Source organism: Alosa alosa, chromosome 1 (genome assembly GCF_017589495.1).
Source record: "Alosa alosa isolate M-15738 ecotype Scorff River chromosome 1, AALO_Geno_1.1, whole genome shotgun sequence".
Lineage (NCBI taxonomy): Eukaryota > Metazoa > Chordata > Actinopteri > Clupeiformes > Clupeidae > Alosa > Alosa alosa.
The window spans coordinates 15,920,331-15,935,330 of NC_063189.1; the positions used below are offsets into that span (position 1 = coordinate 15,920,331).

The 15,000-nt window shown below is 42.8% G+C and overlaps 1 protein-coding gene across 2 annotated transcripts in view; it reads left to right on the forward strand.

The window, feature by feature from the left end:
* The window catches only part of LOC125304293 (zeta-sarcoglycan), a 235,675-nt gene that overhangs the window by 171,772 nt on the left and 48,903 nt on the right, over positions 1-15,000 (forward strand). The gene's annotated exons all lie outside the window — the stretch shown is intronic.

A 15,000-nucleotide genomic window follows, 5' to 3' on the forward strand; every position in this document is an offset into this window, starting at 1 on the left:
AAAAATACTCCCACACTCACAGATCCTCAACCACTAAAACATCGCAAACACCATGCAGTCAGACAGACCATGTTTGACCCAGCTGGCCTGGGTGCTGTTTTCATGCAATTTGAAGAGGCGGCATACATGGTGTGTGTGCTTGGGGATGTGTGTGTGTGTGTGGGGATGTGTGTGTGTGGGTGAGGGGATCTTCCATTAGTTGCCCCTCTCACCTTTCCCTACACTCTCACTCTGCGAAGGCACCGATGACTTGGATGCAGGGCCGCCATAATTTTCATCTGCACATCAATTTCCTGTTAAGCACAATATTATACATAAACATTAGAGATCCTGCATTTTTGGGTCATACCATTATACTGAATATTTGTATAGAAATCTAATATGAATTCATCTTTTAGCATACTATTGTCATTGGTTACCATTTGCCTGTGCTGCTATAAAGCAGAGTGAAAAGCATAGTTAGCTAGATGTAGCATGGTCTGCACTGTGTTAGAGGCTAGTGGCAGCAGGTGTCCACACTTGATTGAAACCACTTGTGAGACATCTGTGTGCATGAACCATATAAGCCAGTCACCTTACACCCCCAGTCTTAAATGAATAGTTGCTGTAGTCTTATCTACTTAGGTCTTTAATTGGCCCCCAGTTATTGGTGGCAACTTTGACCAAGTTATTATAACATTGGAAAATTATCACATTATTGCAGTCTAGAATACGTCACATGAAAAAAAATAATAGTTGCCATAGTCAGAAGACATTGGAAAATAATCCATGCCTTTGAGAGGCAATTTATGGCCAGTTATATAGCAAAATGATGTACTGCGTATATGGCTAATCAAAATGTGATTATTATAGTGTGTTTCTGCTAAGAAGCCATAAAACAGACTTTCTTTTGAGTTGGGAAAGTGAAAGAACAACATTTGGATGGTGCATTTAGTCATTTAGCCCTGTAGAACCTAATAATGTAATAACTCCCAATAATGTAATAATCTCCTCTTAACCCCATCAAAAATGTAATAAGACCTGATGTATTAACCTCCCAATAATGCAATTATAATAATAATGATAATGCTAATAGTTATAATCTTTATTACAGTAATGGGAGGTTATTACATTATTGGGTTTAATCTTTTTTGGGTAACACTTTATTTTAATGTGTCGCTGTTACAGTGTACCTATCTAATTAGGTACAGTGGTACAACCTGTGTAACAACATGTACTATCAGGTACTATCATTGCATTATGTATTTGTGGGTACCTACATATAGTTGTTACATTGTAATACTGAGTGCTTTTACAAAACTTTGCCAATTTGCCTAAATTTTCATCAGAGGCAAAGAGCTGACCTGAGACCTGCTGGATGGGGTAAATCTGGTCATGATAGATTTGATATACAAAGCATTCTTAGCTCCAGTCAAGGCCTCATTGTCTTCAGTGTACATGTAACAGCTGTGCTGCTACAACCTTGTTACTCTTTGATACAGTGGAATAAACCTATTAAGTGTACCAGTTAATTACTTACATGTACGTTATGTCTTCGATGTCTTGGAACAGGTCTACTAATTCACTACATAGTACATATATCAACTGTGTTGGTACACACTTATTGCTCTTTGATACAGTGGCATAAACCCATTAAAATTAAAGTGTACCAGTTAAGTACTTACAATTACATATTACATGTATGTTGTGTCATTAGTGTCTTGGAACATGGCTGCCATTACCGTACATACTGTAGTACATGTATCAACTGTGTTGGTACACATTTATTACTCTTTTGGTACAGTGGAATAAACCCATTAAAATAAAGTGTACCAGTTAAGTACTTACATCTACATATATACATCCTGTCAATGATGTTATGCATCCTGTAATTGATGTGTTGAAACGTGTCTGCTGTTACACCACACAGTACATGTGAATTAGTAGACCTGTTCCAAGACAAGACCTGTTCCAGTTTATTCCACTGTATCAAAGAGTAACAAGGTTGTAGCAGCACAGCTGTTACATGTACACTGAAGACAATGAGGCCTTGACTGGAGCTAAGCATGCTTTGTATATCAAATCGATCATGACCCGATTTACCCCATCCAGCAGGTCTCAGGTCAGCTCTTTGCCTCTGATGAAAAATTTAGGCAAATTGGCAAAGTTTTTGTAAAAGCACTCAGTATTACAATGTAACAACTATATGTAGGTACCCACAAATACATTATGCAAGTACAATGATAGTACCTGATAGTACATGTTGTTACACAGGTTGTACCACTGTACCTAATTAGGTAAGTACACTGTAACAGCGACACATTAAAATAAAGTGTTACCCTTTTTTGTTTTCCAGACTCCAACAATGTAATACGTTTCCAATATTGTAATAACTTGGTCAAAATTGCCACCAATAACTGGGGGCATATTAAAGACCTAAGTAGATAATCATTGTATTTCTACCTTCTCTGTTTGGAGACCAAGCAGAAATGATGGTAAGGGACAAGCAGTACTGCTGCTTACGCACCTAATTGTGGCAGTACATTTTCTTATTGTGGGCCAAACAGTCAAGTAGCCTAGGAACCCATTGTGTTTCTTTCTTTTCATATATCAATCTTACTTTTATATTCTTATGCATTTTCTTTCCTCTTCTGTCACTGAAGTCTATAACAGCATATAAAGCAACATGGTAAAAAAGTTCTGAAACTTAGCACACCTACACACCGAATCTGTGTGATACAAATAAAAATGCCAGCAGTCATCAGGGTTAAAATCAACAGGCAGGTTAATTCATTATCATAGATCTTAAACTCTGCTAAAAATAAATGACAGTTTGCTGAGTTTGCCCAGTTATCAGAGTATTAACTACAGATGATCAAACAAATCCATCCAAATGATTTTAAAAATCAGTGGCAGACAACAAGATCATATTCCAAAGGTGTTTGAATAAAATGGAACAGAGTTAATTTAATTGCTGCCAGACCCAATTGGGCCAAACTTCCAAACAGGTAATTATGGGCTAATCGTTACTGACCATAAAGCTTGATATTAGTGCTGGCATCACATTTCCATCACAACTATGCTTGAACTTATCTGACACTAAAATGTTAAACCTTTTAGTGAAATCCAAAATGGTTACATTATTGAGTTCTACAAGCACTTTTAATAACACATAGGAAACCGTGATATTTAGGCGTAATCTGCATTAAATTAACACCTGAATTCTGCACTCCTGGATCAAGTTATTCAATTTCATGTTGGATGTCAAGGATGCAGGCTTATAGGAACACTTGTGGGTAATGATCTTTGAAATGCTAATGATGTCTCCAGCTATAGTGACTTTAGAACTGTTCAAAGAGCTAACCAATCTCTAATCAACTTTATTCAGCTACATTAGATATTGTAACTCTGAAGCCATTAGCAGTAAACTGAATTTTGTTTCCCGAGACATTTAAGTGTAGGCCTACATGCCTGCTAGGCAATGCTAGGTTGAAATGTGCTTGCTAAAAGTGCTGTTTCAAACGCTCAAAGTGTTTAAGGAACTGCAAAGGAAGTAACAGCTGCACATTTAGGCAGCTGCAAGCTCAATATGACACACTTGAAGACGCTTTTGAACATGGTGATGGTCAGAGTCAAAGGCAAAGGGCTGCTGGGCTGGGCTTTCTTTACCTCCGAACACTCTCAGCTCTCTCAGCAGCAGCTAGCACTAGCAGCTCTCTCAGCTCTGACACAGAGGGGAGGAGATCCCATTATAATAAACGGAATGTCACTGAAGGAGTGGCCTTCTGAAGTGGCTACTTTAGGATCCCTAGCCCTACCAGTGCTGACTGCAGCCCATTACGGATCAGAGATGGCCGTAATCATATGGGCCCATGGGCCCAGATCGGACCTGTGCTGACTATAGGAGCCAGATGGGCAGCCGTGGCCACCTGGTTAGCGCTTCAGACTTGCCGGTTCGAACCCCGACCAGTAAACACGGCTGAAGTGTCCTTGAGCAAGGCACCTAACCCCTCACTGCTCCCCAAGCGCCGCTGTTGTTGCAGGCAGCTCACTGCGCTGAGATTAGTGTGTGCTTCACCTCACTGTGTGTTCACTGTGTCCTTAGTGTGTTTCACTAATTCACAGATCGGGATAAATGCAGAGACCAAATTTCCCTCACGGGATCAAAAGAGTATATATACTTATATACTTAGATAACCAGTGTAGTGTACACCACATGTACTGCAATAACATGTTCCAGTAGAGAGCTTTTCCAATTGCTATACGGTACCTGTGCCCGAACCAGAGCTGTTTGGACCAATCAAATTAGGCTTGGTAAAGATGGACAGGTAAGCAACGGTGCCTCATCTATCGCGTCATCTGAGCATGCTTAGGTTGATGTTTCTGGCTACAAGCTAGACAGATGGCTTCTAAGATCCTGTTTACACATAGGAAAAAGGCATATTATTTCCATGCGGTTTGGCCTTAGATTTACACAAAGACGAAAGTTGTATCACTGAAAACGATTATTTCTGAAAACTCTGGCCAAATTGGATATGTGGGAAAACTCCAGTTTCACTTTCATAAAGGGAAAACAGCATTTTTGCATTGTGACATCCCTCGTTTATATGAAATCTCTGATTGGTCACCTGTTTGCTCGAGGGGTTTGCGGCACCATTCCTCAGCTGCTTTTAGCATCGGTGTGAACGGAATTATTTTTAAAGAGGAAGGAGGGGAAATATCTGTTTTTCCGAATAGCCTACCCTGCTACATATTTCGTTATCTTAGATTCCGCTATCTGACTGAACTCTTGACACATACGTCCTGAACCGATGTACATAGTGTAGGCTACATAAGTAACCCTTGAGCGAACCCTTGAACAAAAGTGACCCCTGAGAAAAATAAATCAGCACTTCAACACAGCTAATATTTGCAGCTAAACCACTAGCATAGCACATGCACTTCTCATATTACTGTCCTGACACAGAATTTGCGCTTTAACTGGCTCTCCTTTATGGATAACAATACCCTTGTAAGCTCACTGGGAGAAAAAAAAGACGAGATCTGTGAAATTGAAAATTCAGCTTACTAAATTCAAATAAAAAGTCAATAACAATAAAGTTATTTTGCAGACTAATTTACCAGCTGCAATGGTAGACCAGATCGATTTCAAACCACATCAAACAGTGTGTGTGTGCGTGTGTGTATGGTATTCCCACTGATCTAATGCCACTGTGATTTGTGATCAGAGACCTGTTGCCAGCTGTAGACCAGTGTGTGTGTGTGTGTGTGTGTGTGTGTGTGTGTGTGTGTGTGTGTGTGTTTTACATGTAACAAGTCAGAGACATATCTTCATTCATGCCATTGCACATGTATTAGCCTTACATTTAAGATATACCTAGCCTCCCTCTGTAAAAGGTAGATCTCATGGTCTCCATCTCTAGGTGACTGCTGACAATTTCCAATCCCATGACCTTATGAACTCAATTCTGAATTGACATCATAGACAAAATGTGTTGCAACTGATGACCTTTCTAATGGCATATTTATATATATTTTTTATATTTATAAAATCTGTAATCAGCAGGGACATGTCAGTAAAATATGACAAAACCCTACCATTGTTAAAATAGATTGTGATAATGAAACTGTGATGAAACAGGCTATGGGCTCTATCTTGCAATTGACTTTGTATACTCCAGCGCAAATGGTCCCTGTTGATATTTTGCAGTTTCAGAAAACAATTCCGCCACAGACCAGGAACCTCCTGGTCTAAAGTCAGTGGCGCAAATTCAGATGCTATTTTAAGGGCGCATGCATGGCCACAGGCCTGCAGGAATGAATGCTATGCAGTATGCACACCGATCTACAGACACCCTGTGCACAGATGGAAACATTCAAAGCCTTGATAATATTTGTCCGCTTCCGGTTTTGTTAGATTGCATTGGTCAACTAAAAATTTAGTAGCCTATATAGTACATCTACATGCCATATCTTTACAACAACAACGCCTAATTACGACCTATTAATTTGGACAACTTTATAGAGCCCTATAAAGGCTAAAGTTACCTTTAGTTTTGTTCCAATTTACCGTTGTGTATGGCTTTAAACATTGTGTGCGCTTTAACACCAGCCAATTGTGCCTACCTTGTTGTAGCCCATCTGAAATAACTCCAAGCTTTGCTATGTTCCCTCCATCTTTTTGTTGTTTTCAAAAAATGTTTTATATCCATGATGGCCTTGAAGTCTTGAGTTTGTGAATTAGCTTAAATCAGCTTATTACAGTATGTGCTGTCAGGGCCAGCGATTGCTATAGGCGAGCTAGGCAATTGCCTAGGGCGACAAATGTGTTGGGCGCGCTCTCTAGCATCGCCCTGAGGCCTACTTCCCATTAATCATAGAATCAGAAAAACAAGCGAATTAAAATATGTTTATTAAACATGATCATCCTAGGCGCCCTATTGTTTCTGAAGTTCATTTGCTGCGCCCTCGCGGTACTTCAGCAGCCTACATGTAGAACGGTCGCAGCCCCTTACTCGCAGTTTCCCCAAATATTAACAAAGTAACACTCACAAAAACTGTTCGGAAGTCGCAACTATATCTAGTCTATATTTGCAACAATAGAGGGAATTACGCGTTTTGGCACCCCCAAACTCTGGGTGTTTCTTATGTATACAACTCTTGCGCATTCGGCTACTGACTTTCCAGCTGGGTCTCCAACATGTCGCTCTCAAGCTCAGTCGCTTGCCGCCTTGCCAGAGCTGACACACGATACTACATTTGAACACAATTGTTGCCGCGACTCGAGGCATTCCAGCCTACGAAATTAATAAAAAGTAAATCATGCATAATTTAAAAATAACTCAATAGGCTACTTGGCTATGCAATAAGGTTTCCATTACAGCACCACGGACGTTCAATGAACGCATGAAAGTGGATGGTTTGTTTGAAATCCCGACACTCTTTCAACTACATGGAACGTAATAGTGATCATCAAATACCTCCCTAGATTTCAGTGCCCTTCAGTCCCAACATTTAACTATATAATCAAACAGTCCAAAAGTAAATTAAATATCAAACTAAACCGAAAATGTCATGCTTTTGAAGGCCTACTGTATCAGTATGCCGCTCCAAGAAACGCATGTCTCAAAATAAAACTCGCATAAGAAATAAAGGGCTGTCTCGAATGCAATCCTGCCCCTAAAGGCATGTACTTTGTCTTAAGACTCCGGCCATAATTTAAGGATTTACAGTATCTAAGTAGACAAACTGGCTTCAGATATCCAACAGAGTGAATATGAGATTGTGCAGACTTAGCTGTGGTTAGTGACGTGATGCTGTTAATGGGGAGTTTTACATAGCCTAGCGTAAACCTATAGGTTATTATTTATTTGGCGTACTTACAGTATAAGGCTTTTTTTCCTTATCAAAAGTGTGGGGGACGACTGATCTCTTCAACACTGCGGGGGATTTGGCAAAACTCAATCTCGCCTAGGGCAACCAAAGGGCTAAAACCGGCCCTGTGTGCTGTTAACCAGCAACCATAGATAGTAAAAGAAAGCAGCAAGTAGCCTAGGCTACAATTTCTGTAGTTGCTGCGTCCATTCATTGTTATTCTCTCTCTTGCTCAAACAAAAGTTGTGCGTGCATTAAGTTGATGATAACGTGTTTACAAATTCTACTTTACATAAAATATTGTGAATAGCCTACCATCATGCAGTTAATGGGATACTGTGCAGAGTTGGAAAGTTATGTCAACTTGGAAACTGTTTCTCGTTGTTGAGTTGCCTGATGGTAAGGTACAGCCATACACTTACTTACACCTGCAGGAGCGCTTGCTTGGGCGTCTGTCTCCTCTCATCTATACGATGCAGTTCCCATTTCTCCAAACCATACATAATTACAAGGACAAATATTGCTACACCACATCAGTGTGGTGTCCGATGTAAAAAATAGGTATAAATCTAGCGTACAAATTTCCACGAAGCATGGATGTGTTGATGACATAAATTAGGAAATATGAGGACTTAATGAGACGTGATGTTGAACTGCATGCCGATGCCCTTTAACCCAAATGCCCCAGCAGCAGCACGGGAGAGGAGAGCTTATCTGACAGAAGATCTGCATTGTCTATAGTGAGGTAATGTTAGATTACATTGGAAAAATATCACCATGCATTCATAACCTCGTGATTCAGTGAGAGTGATCCCAAAACATTGGAAAGTGACATTTCTGTATTACATTTTGTCAAGAGGAAAAATCAATAGCAAACTAATCCTGACTATAGCACTGTGAACCGTTCCTGGCTGCGCCTGGCAAATCCGCCATCATAATAGCAGTCCGCTATGGAACAAGCGTGCCTGTTGTTAAAGGGAATGTGAGATGACGCTCTGATTGGTTTATTGCATGTGACGCCCAAACCACACCCATGAGTAATATAGCTACTACAGACCACCCCATTTTAGATTTGCGTCAGGCACAATAGTCGTTATCCCGCCGGTAAAATGGCATCAGCGCCCAAGATCCGCCCACAAAGCAACTTGCGCAAAGTCAATTGCGCTGGAGTGGAAGATAGAGCCCTATTTGTTTTTGTTAACAAGACGAGATGGGACTGAAATGTTACCTTGTGGAGTGTGGACATTGGAAATGTAGGCTATCTAGATGTCATGTAGGACTTGACCAGTGTTTTCCACTGTTCATTTTAGTTTTGGTAGCTGCTTAGACAAATCACGTCTCTTGCCTTAAAGGTTGTATCAGCGATTTCAGGCCCAAAAAAGGCCTAAACATAAATGATCACATTCATCTAACTTTTCCTAACAATCCACTAGATGTCTGCCCCATAAGCAGGCCGTCAAAAACCGTGTCTCTGTAGGCACCCTAGGTGATCTGTACATAAAAAAAAATTGCTACCAACAAGGGTTGGCAACCCACTCAAAAGCAAAATAAAGTGTTTCAACCAATAACCGACGAGATGCGCGTTTAGGAGAGTTTTAATTGCACGGGAGGGAGGGAGGGGGAGGGAGTAGCGAACTAGCTCTCTGTTTTGTTTGATCAACAGAAGTGACATATACTGCTTTCGCTGATAGAACCTTTAAATGGCCAACGGCCAAATTCACACTCCATCTCTGTTGATTTACTTGCGCAGAGTACTCTTCATACAGATATCACATCATAGCACCCAAAATCTTTCCAGTGATATCAGCGTCTAAATGGTGTTGTAAACGATAAAGCGAGAAATGTGTCCCCACCAAAGTTAAGACCAAACGCCCTTGTAAAGTGCTATTGCAAGCAATGCTGGCCCACTCAAGCTCTGGAAGCTCATCCTGTTAAAAGTTGATATACCTATTGTTTTGGAAATGTTTTTGAAGATAAAAAAAACTCATAAGTGGCCCTTTAAAAACAGAATATTTGCATTTTTCCTCTATTCAAAAAATAGTACAAAAAATACACTTGCTTACTTCACTTCAATGTAAAATATGCAAAATACTCCGACTCAGATCACTGCCTAATGTATCACACAGGCATTTCATTAACAGGATTTATACTGGCATTACCCAAATTAAGTGAGATTTACTCCATTTACTGAGAAGCAAGATTCCAAATAATCCGTCCACAATCAATCCGCAAGTATTCAGTCAAAAGACTGAATGTATGGGTCAAAGGATGTTGTAATGAGATGAAGCATCTTCTAGTTAGTTATTATGTCTTGTTCCTATCTGACAGATAGGATTTCTCTGCGGAGGCTTCTGGGGGCTTTCCTCCATCGTACTAGTTTAGCGCTGCTAGAGGCCCTCACTGGCAAGCCTGATTTAGTTCATTAAGAGCTAAATGATTCATTCAATTAGACATGACAGGGCTGGACTTAACGGTAACGGAAAACAGAAACACCTGCAATGTTGCTGGCACCTGAGAAGTAGAGTTAACACCAGAAAAGTCAGCAGGAGGCCAGCGCAGCTTTAGTGAGGCCAGCTCAGCATGGCCCCCTGTCTAACGCCTGAGCAGGAAATTCTACTTACAAAGATTATTAGATATAGTATTAGATGATTAAATGATGAAGACACTTCTCCAAAGAATGAGATTGAGCCGTGGCCCTCTGGTTAGCACTCTGGACTTGTAACCGGAGGGTTGGCGGTTCGAGCCCCGACCAGTTGGCTGCGGCTGAAGTGCCCTTGAGCACCTAACCCCTCACTGCTCCCCGAATGCGCCGTTAAGTAGGCAGCTCACTGGCCCGGAGATTAGTATGTGCTTCACCTCACTGTGTGTTCACTGTGTGCTGTTTGTGTTTCACTAATTCACCGATTGGGTTAAATGCAGAGACCAAATTTCCCTCACGGGATCAAAAAAGTATTTATACTTATTACCTTTCATTTGGATGATTTGCATGTAGTTACATCATTAAGCAGTTTTTTTTATCTTGGAAGCCTCTTCCTCAATCAGGGCTTCAGATTAACTTTTTACATGGCTGCACAGGTGCCCTTAACTTTCTCATTTAGGTGCACCAGCACCTCATTATGGTGCACCCAACATGTTCACAGTGCCGCAATAATAGGGTCGGGTCAGGGCCAGAACAGAGCAGGGGTAGAGTAGGGATGGAGCAGAGCAGAGCAGGGGTAGAGTATGGATGGAGCAGAGCAGAGCAGGGGTAGAGTAGGGATGGAGCAGAGGTAGAGTAGGGATGGAGCAGGGGTAGAGTAGGGATGGAGCAGAGCAGGGGTAGAGTAGGGATGGGCAGGGTGGGAGGGGTAGAGTAGGGATGGAGCAGAGCAGGGGTAGAGTAGGGATGGAGCAGAGCAGAGCAGGGGTAGAGTAGGGATGGAGCAGAGGTAGAGTAGGGATGGAGCAGTAGGGGGGTGGAGGGATGGGTAGAGCAGAGCAGGGGTAGGTAGGGATGGGCAGGGGATGGAGCAGACCAAGCAGGGAGTAGAGGTAGGGATGGAGCAGAGCAGGGGTGAGAGTAGGGATGGAGGCAGGGTGGGTGGGATGGAGCAAGGGGTAGAGTAGGGATGGAGCAAGGGGTGCAGGGATGGAGCAGAGCAGGGTAGAGTAGGGATGGAGCAGAGCAGAGCAGGGGTAGAGTAGGGATGGAGCAGAGCAGGCAGGGGTAGAGTAGGGATGGAGCAGAGCAGGAGTAGAGTAGGGATGGAGCAGAGCAGAGCAGGGGGGTAGAGTAGGGATGGAGCAGAGCAGGGAGTAGAGTAGGGATGGAGCAGAGCAGGAGTAGAGTAGGGATGGAGCAGAGCAGGGGTAGAGTAGGGATGGAGCAGAGCAGAAGGAGAGTAGGGATGGAGCAGAGCAGGGGTAGGGATGGAGCAGAGCAGGGGTAGAGTAGGGATGGAGCAGAGCAGGAGTAGAGTAGGGATGGAGCAGAGCAGGGGTAGAGTAGGGATGGAGCAGAGCAGAGCAGGGGTAGAGTAGGGATGGAGCAGAGAGAGCAGAGCAGGGGTAGAGTAGGGATGGAGCAGAGCAGGGGTAGAGTAGGGATGGAGCCAGAGCAGGGGTAGAGTAGGGATGGAGCAGAGCAGAGCAGAGGTAGAGTAGGGATGGAGCAGAGCAGGAGTAGAGTTGCTGGTATTCAGAGAACAAAGAACAATGCACTGTAACATCCACCAATAGGTTTACTTTGGGATCTTGATGAAGATTTAATCCATAGCTTTGGTTACATCCAAGGCTATGTTAAAGGCTATGTTAGCTCGTTAGCGGCAACGTTAGCTATCTACAAGTCTCCTCCAAGTGACAAGCATAATATATTCAATGCTGGCTTACATTAGAACAATAAACATCCTTGACTATCTTATTTACATTGAGTTGATTGTGTGGCTTAATCCACAGATGTGGTGGAGCCCTGTTTCCTTATGGTTTGTGTACAAAGAGAAACCCTTTGCCTAAAATTTTAAGCATAATTACAGATGAGCATAATCAAGATTGAAAGTTATTATTCTGTGTACCGGTGTTGCGTTCATCCCATACAGTACATGTCGCTTGGCCGTCCTTTTCAACTCACATCTCTATAAAATCCCATAAAATCGGACGAAAATCACGGCTTCCAATGCATTTCAATGAAGTTGTCGGAGTATGTAGGCCTGTACGGAGCTGCTGGACAGAGATGAACAAAGGCAGATTTTTGGTAGCGCATGCAATCAAATTGGTTGCACTCTCTCCCTGTGATCTCCTCAATCAAGGTTTTAATTTTATGCATCAGGAGTGTTTGCAAACATATGCAAACAGGATTGATCGAATAAATATTTAACCAGAATAATGTGTGCATGCATTAATATATGAGATGGCATAAATACTCATGAACAATATGCAAAAATATGGTGTTGCATTTTATTCAAATTGTCATTTGTGTGACAATATATTCAAAATATCACGGAAGAATGAAAGCTTTTTGTAATTATTTTATATTTATGTATTGTGTCTAAAGTCTGTTAATGCAGTCTGACAATTATGTTCTTTAAATCCAACTGTCAAAACTGACTGATCTGTAGCAACCTGATTTTTATTTTGCCATTTAGTACTAAATTTATATTTGTAAGTGTCAAGGATTTTAGAAAGTTTGTCTATGACATTTTTTACTTTTCAAGGACTGCCTTAGACGTGTGCTCTAGGAAGTGTAAGTACAATTAGCCTTGGCCATGAGTGAAAAGCCATAATGTCTTTCGATGTCCAAGCCTTCCATTATCTCCTACAATGATTTCACAAGAGTCAAATTCAAAGAAAGACACATTGACTGTAGAGAGGACAGTCTTTATTGTACAGTGCTGGCCCACGGTATGCTATAATTGTATCCAAGAAATAGAGGCTCTCTAGTTTAATTTTCCTTTTCAGTAGGTAGCATGGCTTTGAATGTGAAGAATCCTGATGCACAGGTTTCTATAAGCAACGCTGGATTGCGAGTGCAGTCTGTTGGCACTGTGGTGGGGATGGGGCATGTGCCGTGGCAGGTGAGGTGGTGCTGATGGTGTGTGTGTGTGTGTGCAGTATCAGGTGGGGTGGTGCTGATGGTGTGTGTGTGTGTGTGTGTGTGCAGTATCAGGTGAGGTGGTGCTGATGGTGTGTGTGTGTGTGTGTGTGTGTGTGTGCAGTATCAGGTGAGGTGGTGCTGATGGTGTGTGTGTGTGTGTGTGTGTGTGCAGTATCAGGTGGGGTGGTGTTGATGGTGGTGAGTGTGTGTGTGTGTGTGTGTGTGTGTGTGTGTGTGTGTGCGCAGTGGCTGGTGAGGTGGTGCTGATAGTGGGAGGGTGTGTGTGCAGTATCAGGTGAGATGGTGCTGATGGTGTGTGTGTGTGTGTGTGTGTGTGTGTGTGTGTGTGTGTGTGTGTGTGTGTGTGTGTGTGTGTGTGTGTGTGTGTGTGCGCAGTGGCTGGTAAGGTGGTGCTGATGGTGGGAGGGTGTGTGTGCAGTGGTAGATGAGGTGGTGCTGATGGTGTGTGTGTGTGTGTGTGAGTGTGTGTGTGTGTGTGTGTGTGTGTGTGTGTGTGTGTGTGTGTGTGTGTGTGCAGTATCAGGTGAGGTGGTGCTGATGGTGTGTGTGTGTGAGGTGGTGGTGATGTTGGGTGGGGGAGTGTGCAGTGGCCGGGGAGGCTGCATAGCTGACAACTTGGCCTCTCTGCCAAGGCTCTGCTGCTGCCCTTTACCTCTGATATCCGTTTTGACATTACTACACTACAACTACATTCTGAAGATTGTTATGCTCATTTTATTGGGCCGATATGTTGCATTTTTATATTTTTATTTTTCACATTAGGGAGCTGACTGACATATTCACTTCAAGACAAAGATTTTAGAACAGTCAAATCAGATGTCATTAGTACATGCTACAAATCAGTAATGAAACAATCTAGTTCACATTGGCATAAAAAAGACCTATATATGCAGACATGATGAATCAGGCCCAATAATAGATTTGACTCTGATCCCAACAAACATGGCTGCCAGCCTAGCCCTCGCTCAGTGGTGCAGGTGGACACAGTCTGTTGGACATACTGGTGCGCGGTAGGGAGTGAGGGCATCCCAGGCCTTGGTGGTTCTCCAGCAGGACAGTCAGCGGGAGTAGACCCCAGTGGCTGGGGAAACCGGCCAGGCAGCAGGGCCTCATCCATTACCATGTTCCCTTATGTAACCTGCCTCCAGGCCCTCCAGTTGTCCTCTGAGAGAGGGAGGGAAGGAGGAAGAGAGAGAACATTTTTTGATTCTCATAACCCAGAATCCACCCCTGTCTGTGGTGGGCGGGGGTGAGGTCATGAGGGAGCCTGGGGGTGTCTGGGAAGGCTGGGGTCAGCCAGGTGAAAGCCCCTCCGCAGGGCCTTGGCTGGCTGGGTAGTGTGAGAGAGGTTTCTGAGATGGACGAGAGTGTTGTTCTGAGTTCTCCTCTGTCCCTTCAGCCCTTTTAAATCCTGCATACTTATTCTGGTCTCTTCTTATTTCCTGTTTGTTTGTAACACGCTTACTACCTTTTTATCTCTCTCTCTCTGTGCTCTCTCTCTCTCCTCTCTCTCTCTCTCACACACACACACACACACACACATACACACACTGTCTCACACTCTCACTCTCTCACATAAGAAAAATTTAGGTCACACATCCTCCATTTTATCTGCTCTGGGCAGAGTAGTGATAATAGATTTGGTTTCAAATTGGATCTCCTACTGGTCAGGTCTAGTTTGTCCCCATTCAGAGCTAGCCTGTAGGTGAGGAGTTAGACAGGTCCAGTTTGATATTGTCCCCATTCAGAGCTAGCCTGTAGGTGAGGAGATGGACAGAGAGGTGGGGAGGAAGGGAGAGAAACTGTGTGTGTGAGAGAGCGAAGAACAAAGATCTCCGCCCCATGTCCTCATGTGCCTCTTGCCCTGAAGAAAAGATCTCCCTACTGCTATCCCACGAGTACACATTCAATCTTTCAATTCAACTCAGCTTTATTGGCACAACAAATATTTTTTCCATTGCCAAGAGACACAAGCTCAGCGCCAACATAAAAAACATGCTGTATGTATTCAACATGACAAACATACTGTATATGTATCCAACATGAAAAACATACTG